Raw genomic sequence first — 8812 nt, 5'->3', positions numbered from 1 at the left:
GTACTGTAATAGAATAAATCAATACAAATAGACACAGAGTAATTTCATAAATGTATAAAAAAAAAACCAAAAAAACATTTACATTTTCCCCTGAAGCTGAGGTGTGGCAGCTGCCGTACCAATTGATGCCCCTGATCTAAATGACAATAAAATTTAATTCAATACCATTCCACCACTGGTTTCATCTGTAATATTATAAGACAGTGTGCTTAAATGTTAAATGAATACTGCATTCAAACTTACACATTGACTGCAGCAACTTTCTCCCACGCCAATTCTCTCCTTTGCTGCTGCAGCTGTGTTTTCTTTCCGAAATATGCTCTCATACTACGTACGTATTAACACTTCTAACTCCAGTGGAGTGAAATATGTGGATCTTCAGATGCAGACTAATGTTTCCTCAAAGGGATTTTGTAAATTGAAATGTTTACAGAGCCTGTAAGAGCTCAAGTGAAGAAAAAAAAGTAACTTCGTGGCCACGTTAAAGTTAATCGAGAGCACGTGATGTGTCATCGTGAGCACAATTTATTAAAGCGTGGGTACGATTAACAAAGCGTGCGCACATTTTGGAAAATTGTGCGCACAATATATCATAAAATCATGAGTACGATTTACTTACCCTTGATCAAAATTTAATAAACGTGCGCACGTTATATTCAATCGTGCTGTAATGCGTCCCTTATCAGCCATAAGGCATTAAGATCCTTTGAACCTGGATCTCCTAAGAATTTACCATGGGTTAGGCATGGCACAAAAAGAAATGCTGGCAACCCTAGCCTCCCAACATGGTATAGTGATCAGTCTAGCCACTTTAAAAAGAATGCTTAGAGCAAGTAATCTCCGCCGTCAGAATTATGATGATCTAGGTCTCATCATTGATTTTATTTTGGGCCAACTCCAAGGCCCAGGAAGCTGCTCAACTGACGCTCCTCCCAACGAGCTCCGACCAACCGCCACACGCATGCGCACACTCACAACTCCCGTGCTTACCCCGCCCCCACCTGCTCTCTACCCACACATTAAATTGATTAAATTGTGTTCATGATTTAATAACTCGTGAGCACGTTATATTAACTCGTGCGCACAATTTAATTAAACGTGCACACGAGTTAATAGAACGTGCACACGAGTTGATAAAACGTGCACACGAGTTAATTAAATGTGCTCACATTTTATTAAATCGCGCGAACGAGTTAACGTGCGCTCGATTCTGTCAACATTAAAAATATATTGCATGATCCTTCACAGGCTCCGTAAATGTTAAATAAAGTAAAAAAAAAGAAAAGTAAAAGTATGTGGATCTTTTGCTGTCGCCGGTTGCCATGGTTAGACCCTCCAGAAAAACGCGGGCAAAAATCCTTGATTCCGCGGACTAAAATCTTTGATTCCGCGGACTAAAATCCTTGATTCCGCGGGTGCGGGTTTTTTATGTGCTTTTATGCGGTGAAATTGCGGAATATGCTGTAAGTTGCGGAATAGGGCGGAAAGTTGCAAAATATGCGAAATATGCAGGAAGTTGCAGATTCGGCGCTGAGCTCTTCCCTCTTAAATTCAGCGGGTCGTCTGATCTGAGGTCGTAAGAGAAAAAAAAGGAGAGCGCGGGTGGAGAGGAGAGACGCGACCGGCCGCCTCTCTCCTCTCCACCCGCGGCTCGGTGCTCGGGTGATTGCCGGGCGCACCGGCGCGACGAGGGGGACGAGACAGAGCTCCGTCACCCCCCCCACGCGTCCGCCGCCACTATCCCCCAAGTGGATGGGAACGTGCGTCCGCCTCTGCCGGCCCTCGCAGGCGCAGTGGTACGCGGTCAGCGCGGAGACCTGAGTCCACCGGCAGCCGCGCCCACCGCGCAAGCGGGGAGACTCTCTTTTTCCTCTCACCCCCGCGGGTGAGAGCTGCTGTTTGGGGGGTGGCGGTTTCTGCGAGCGGTGCGGAGGTCCCCGGGCGGGTCCCGCACGTCGCGACCGGGCGTCCCGATATGTCACTCACAACACTCCCCCCTTTTTCCAAACTTTATGCGAAAATGTCGGCGATGATGCGGTGAAATCAAGCGAGCCCCGCATAATTTGCATATTCAGCGCGGACATATGCAATATTAACCCCAGTAAAAGTGATTTTTCTGCACCAGACATTGAAATCCACGGAAGGTCTGTAAATCCACGGACAGCCGTGAAATCCGCGAAAAATTCCGCGATCACGGAATCGCGGATTCCTGAAGGGTTTACATGGTGAATCGTTGTATCAGGGCTCCATTGATGATGGCTTTTTATTTTCTTCATGGACGTGCTTAACTCAAGGTTAACAAACTCAGAGTTGATTGAACTAACTCATGTCCGCTGTTCTGGAACCAACAACTGTGAGTTTCCTATCTCAGGGTAAGTCAACTCAGAGTTCAGGTTTACACTCAGAGTTTGTTGAACCTGCTTTCTGACCAGTTATTTGTTGGACTGAACCAGAGACGTTCAATAAACAAGACAGCCCACTACGGTTGTGTTTCCTGTATCTGTGTCACGTGACTGCCCCGCCCCTTTAGGAGACCGGAAGTAGGTCCTGAGTCTATTGAGTCCTATGGGAAAAGTGAACGTGAGCACAGATTATTACCAATTCCTTCGCCCCATAGTAACCTAAGTAAATATGGGACCCATTTTTCAAAAGTCACAAACCTTCTGAACATTCTGACACCAGAATGGCAATTTTCATACCGACAGGTTAGGAGAAAATGAACTTTGTTTGAGACCTGTCTCTGTCTGAGCAACACACTCTCGCGAGATTTGGCTCTCATCGTTTTCCCATTGGATAAAATTAAGTTTAAAACTAAAATAAAACTTGATTCTTTGCTTAATAATACTGTTATTGTTATTATTTAAGTCTTTTTGGAAGAAAGTTGTACTGTATCTAGTGTTGTATGTTCCAAAACGATGTGGGGAGAGGGGCGGCCACGCCCACTTAGGAGACAGGAAGTGAGGTCAGAGGGGCAACCACGCCCACTTAGGAGACCGGAAGTGTATACCATTTCATACCATTGGCAGTAACGGTAATGGGGTATCTTCTGTATAGAGGATCTTTGACTGAACTTTGACATGACTGTCTAAACCAATGGCTGGAGTGGCAGTGCAGTGTGACCGGCGCTTTTGACGGAAGTGAGTGCTTGTCCTGTAAACTTCAAAGCTGTGGGTCTCCTAACGCAGCAGAAAAAGGTAAGACTTGGTGCCAGGACACTGAGCCAATGGTTGGCGTGAACCTTGGGTCACATCTGTGAAAAAACACTTCTCAGACACACCAGACCACGCCACAAGTGAGTAGCTATTAGCGAGCAGCCGCCACGCCCACAGGACAGCAGGAACTCACGACGAAGAAAAAGCACAAAATAAGCAAGTAACAAACCCAGGCCCTGACAGATTTACCAACTGTAGTGTGTTTCACATTGGCAGCCTTGGCTTTTTCCAGTTAACCTTTTCCATCGCTCTCCAAATCGGCAGATAAATCTCTGGTTTAGTTGGCGGTGGTGGATTGAAATTATGGGGAACGATGAACTGGACTTGCAGCTCTGCACATTTAGTACTACTGAGTCTTTTCTTCTTATCTGCATCAGCTTCTACTGTTACTTCCAGGAAAAGAACCAGCTATCTTTATTTTTACACTTTCATGCCACGTAAAGGTACCGGCCGGATCAGCAGAGTTATTTCTAGATAAAAGAAAGATATGTTTCTTTCAATTATGTGTTTAATTCATTAGATGGTAGCAGGATACCCCAAAAGGTTGTTTTAGGATTAAAAAAGGGAGCAGAGGAGGTTTTACATCAATCATAATGGGAGGTATTCTAATGTCTGTCTGCTATTTACCACTGGAAAACACTGCTTATTCAAAGTACACCATTTCCCCTTAAAGGTACATTAAAATCTGCTTGTGTTTATTTCCCATATATCATGCTCCAATGGTTTTTCACTCAACACCTCACCTTTACCTTTGTTTTCCTGGTTTCTCATGGTTGATTTGGCCAAAAACAAATTTAGAAGTTTTAACATTTCTAAGGAAATGTCATAAAGATCTCCGGCTAAAGAATAATTACCCATACTCTGTCAAAATACACGCCAGTGAATTTCCCCTTAAAATTCTGGACAACTCCACTCAACAAGGCCAGAATAAACACCGGCTGAAGGGGGAGTAGTAAAATATGTGTAGATACAGTCGGCCCACAGCATTTTCTGCAAGATAGCGACATTAATCGTTGAGCTACAGAGGATCCAACTTCTTTTTATGTTCGTGAACTTGGTTAAAAGTTATTCCTCTGTTCAAGAAAAACATCGGCGAAACACGTCCTGATGTTTCCCAGAATTTATAAACTATTAAGCAACAGATCTCGGTCCCCCGAATGGAAAGCCAGGGGTCGGACGGACCTGGCAGCCTGCAAACCGCTGTCATTTAAAGAAATGCATTCCTCTAAAACTAGAACAATAATGTAACTTGGGGCTGTTACCAGGATGCGACGAGTATGCAACAGAGGTGTCAAGTAACGAAGTACAAATACTTCATTACCTTACTTAAGTAGAAATTTCTATAGAAGTTATCTATACTTCACTGGAGTAATTATTTTTCAGACGACTTTTTACTTTTACTCCTTACATTTTCACGCAATTATCTGTACTTTTTACTCCTTACATTTTAAAAACAGCCTCGTTACTCTATTTCATTTCGGCCTTTAAAAAAAAACTATCCAGTTAAATTGCTCCATCCGGATAGAGTGAATTTGGTTGTGGTTGTTTCAGATGTTCTTGTCCAGTTTTGTTCTTACATCCGTTCCCTCAGATTCCTGCAACTAAACTTGGATGTACATTCCAATAAAGGTTAGGATAAATGATAACATGCCTCTGAAGTTTGACTTTTTGCACCATTACAATACTTATAGGCAACTAGTCATCATATCTCCTGCTCTCTGAAACACATGTTAATCAATAGTACACATATATGGTTCTTTAATATGTTTGCATTATACTAAGATGCATTCATTTTTAAACTCTAGTATCTATACTTCTACCTGAGTAATGAATGTGAATACTTTTGACACCTCTGGTATGCAATAACTGTGCAGTGCAGTGAACTTTCTAACAGTCAACGTAGAGAGAGGCAGCTGGGGCCAGGCAGTTACCTGACATCACAGGTGAGAGGACTGATGCAAAGAGGGGCCGAGCAGTTGGAGGCCGTCTGACTTTTCAGTCCCATCCTGCTGGCCTCTCAGAGTAACACTTCTTATCAGTAGAAGCAGCAAATAATGGAGTGAGTTTGTGGTTGGACACATTAGCTGTCATCAAACATTTAACTTTACATTTCCCTCCAGCAGCTGGAAGTAGCTGTCTTTGGCATGGGCACTGTAATTATGGATAAAACACACCTCCGACCCTGATCACCTCTTATTTATTTAGTTATTTATTTATTTTAAGATCAATCATAATTAAAACTGCAAATACTGCACTTTTATTTCTATTTTTACATGTATGTAATGTTCTTTTACTTTGATTATTTCACATATACTATGAAACCAAGATGTTTCAACCCGTTGTTTTCCTCATCAGCTTCTTTTTTTTTGCCAAACCCCCCCCCCCCACCCAAAAAAAAAAATTAAGGGTTTGAGGCAATTTATTGCAAGAAAGAAAGAAAAGAGTTTTTATTTCAAGCAGGTGATGTCTACAGAAAATGGTAATGATGATCTGGTGTTTTTGAGGCTCAGAAGAACAGACATCTTGTAAATAAATGATTGGTCAAATCATTGCAATGATTAAGACAAATGATATATTTGAAGGTTTTGAATGCTCTTTGAAGAGTTCTTCAAAGAATTTCAAACCTCAAAGGGATTTGCATATGTCTCCAATGCAGAAGATAGTATCACTAAAATAGCTATAAATGTGGATGAATTTCAGTGCTCAAAGGTGAGACTAAAAGTTCTGGGAATACTAAATTGTCTCTAGGATCTTTCCAGAGATCCAGAACATGACCCCCGAGCAATTATTACATAAATATAACATAAAAAAAGATATATCACCATTAACAATATCATTCCACAACCTTGGTTCCTTTATCTGGTTAGAGATGTGTTGTATATTTGCTGCTGTGCTTGAGATCAGTGTCCAGTTTCATTACCCAGTCACATCTCCAGAGGAGTTCACGTCCTCTCACTGACGGCAGGGTGTCCAGGTCCAGGTCCTGCCACCGTCCACCGGTGTATTTGACGGTAGCTGTGGGGTGTTTCTGTTGAAATGATGCCTTTGGGTTTTCATCAAACAAGGTGCTGATGATTGGAGCCAAACATCTCCAGGTGTGTCTCATTTGTCCATCGGTTGTCGTGTACTTCCATGTTCTTCTTCGACAGCAAAGGCTTTTTCCTGGGAATGCTACAAATGCTACTTAAAGCAGCACTATGTAACTTTTCCACCTTAATATCATATTTCCAGAGTCATTGTGATGGTACATCAACTTATAACAGGTTTAATGAACCTCTGTCATGGTCTGAGGGGTCTGTATCGCCTTCACTGGCACTATGTAACTTTTGGCGCTTTTGCACTAGTACCTCCTCAGCTCGGCTCGGCGCGGCTCCACCCGTTTTGTCCCCGTTTGTTTTTCCACAGCCAGGTGAGAAGTGGGGGAGTTGGGGTGAAGCGGCTGTGACGTACTCGATTGTGCAACCGCTTTGTTCGTGTCGGCGCTGATCAGAAATCAGCTGGAGCCGCGAGCGGCTGAGAGTAAAACAGCCCGTCTACATCCCTTTTTTAATTCTCTCCTCAGTCACCAGGTTTATGAACATCTGCACCTCAGAGTTGGATCACCAAACAGACTTTTGCGCTTTATAATAAAATCGCTGCGAGCCGCGAGTCGCTCTCGCGCAGACTTCCGCTTCCTGATTCAAACGTCTGACGGCCCCCCGACCAATCAGTGGCACGGAGGGTGGTGACGTCAGAAATAGTCCCTGCTCAGCCCGGATAGAACCTCGCCAGAATGGTTACAGAAAAAGTATCAGCTTGGAGCGGCTCTACCCGTCTCAGCCCTTAGTGCAAAAGCGCAAGACGGGGCCGTGGCGGGTAGAACCGAGATGAGTAGGTACTAGTGCAAAAGCGCCATTTGAGGAGCATGGTAGGAACCCTTCCACACTAAAAAACTACACATTCTTACGACTTTGACTGCTTTACGTCATACGTCACTTCCCCCTCCTTCCCCATTCGTAGTCAAGACGGAAGCTGGGCGGGGCGTGGAGCGCAGAGCTCAGCAGAAGCTGGTGTCATGGCCGAGGCAGCGGAAAAAACGAAGAAAATAAAAGTTTTATCGGAGAAGGGCGAAAAAAAGAAAGCGTGAGAGTAACAAGCTAAATGCCCGGACAAAAAATAAATAAAAAGCCCGGACAAGAATAAACATTGGCCCGGCGTTCACTCGCTGGCGTGAGATGAAAGATGAGGAGGGATATCCGACAAGAGAGACAGAATTGTTATGATACAAATGTAAATGTAGAGTTCTATGTTCAATAAGAATCAAAATTAGAATGTTTTCACATACAGGAGATTCGTCTTAGGTTGTAGTATTTTTCCTGAGAACTGTAAAATTGTGCAGGGCTGATCTGCAAAACATTCAGTTATGCACAGGTTATAAAGTATTTTTTTATTTTGTCAGTAAGTATGTTGGACTACTACTTTATGACAAAGTCCCTCTAAAAAACGTGACAGGGAAAAGGTGCAGTAGAACAAAACCAGAGCGTATGAGTTTGTAGTTTGGGGCGCATTATCTGGCTGAAACAGGACAGGGGGGCGGGGGTGACTTCACTAATAAAACCAAGTTGAAATTTGTGATTTTCAACATCGTCATATTATATTGTTTAGCCAAAAATAGATACATTTCCTCTTCGCTATCCATTCTGCAAAACGACCGCTGAAAACAGAAAAATGGTTTTGAAAGTCCGCCCCGTCTTCTTTCATTCACTATCAAAACAAATGCAAGCGACGGGGACAAGAGTTTTCCGGCAGTACGCGCCGGTGCTCATGGGAAATGTAGTGTTCTTTCTGGTAAAGCACCACCGCTTTTGTCCAAAGGAGCCGCCAAACTCAACAAAAGCTGAAAGTTACATTGTGCTGCTTTAAAGCTGCAAGCAGCGATGAACGGGCCCTCGCACCCTTGTGCACGTTCAGGCTGCAGTGGAAGCTTGTATGACTTGCATGTAGAAGTAGAAGCGGCCGAAGAAATGGCATAAATTGCGACAAAATTACAGGATTAATTCAAAATGGCCGACTTCCTGTTCGGTTTCGGCCATGGCGCCAAGAGACTTTTCTTTAAGTTGCGACATGATACAGGTGTGTACTGATTTGCGTGCATGTACGTCAAACCGTATTGTGGGGCTTGAGGCATGAAGTTTTCTAGGGGGCGCTGTTGAGCCATTAGGCCACGCCCATTAATGCAAACCATTAAATATCACATTTTTCGCCAGGCCTGGCTTGCCTGCTAAAATTTGGTGACTTTTGGGGCACGTTTAGGAAGATGGAAAAAAAAAAAACAAGGAAAATTCCTACAGATACAATAGGGCCTTCGCACTGTAAGTGCTCGGGCCCTAATAATGAACTAAATATTTGAGCATTACAGGGTCTGTCCATGGGGTGTATTTGCTGGGTGGTCCTCTCATGGAAAGGTTTTTGCATGTAGGACTATATTGTACTATACACATCCCACAGATGCAGACGTGATCTTTCACTGTGAATTTTAAGTAACTTGCTAACAAACTCATAAGACAATCCCATCTCAATCCCAAACTCTAAGATGTTTGAAAGTGGTTTGCACGACCCCG

This window comes from Cololabis saira, chromosome 10 (genome assembly GCF_033807715.1).
Source record: "Cololabis saira isolate AMF1-May2022 chromosome 10, fColSai1.1, whole genome shotgun sequence".
NCBI lineage: Eukaryota > Metazoa > Chordata > Actinopteri > Beloniformes > Belonidae > Cololabis > Cololabis saira.
Note: the sequence above shows the minus strand (reverse complement) of the source record.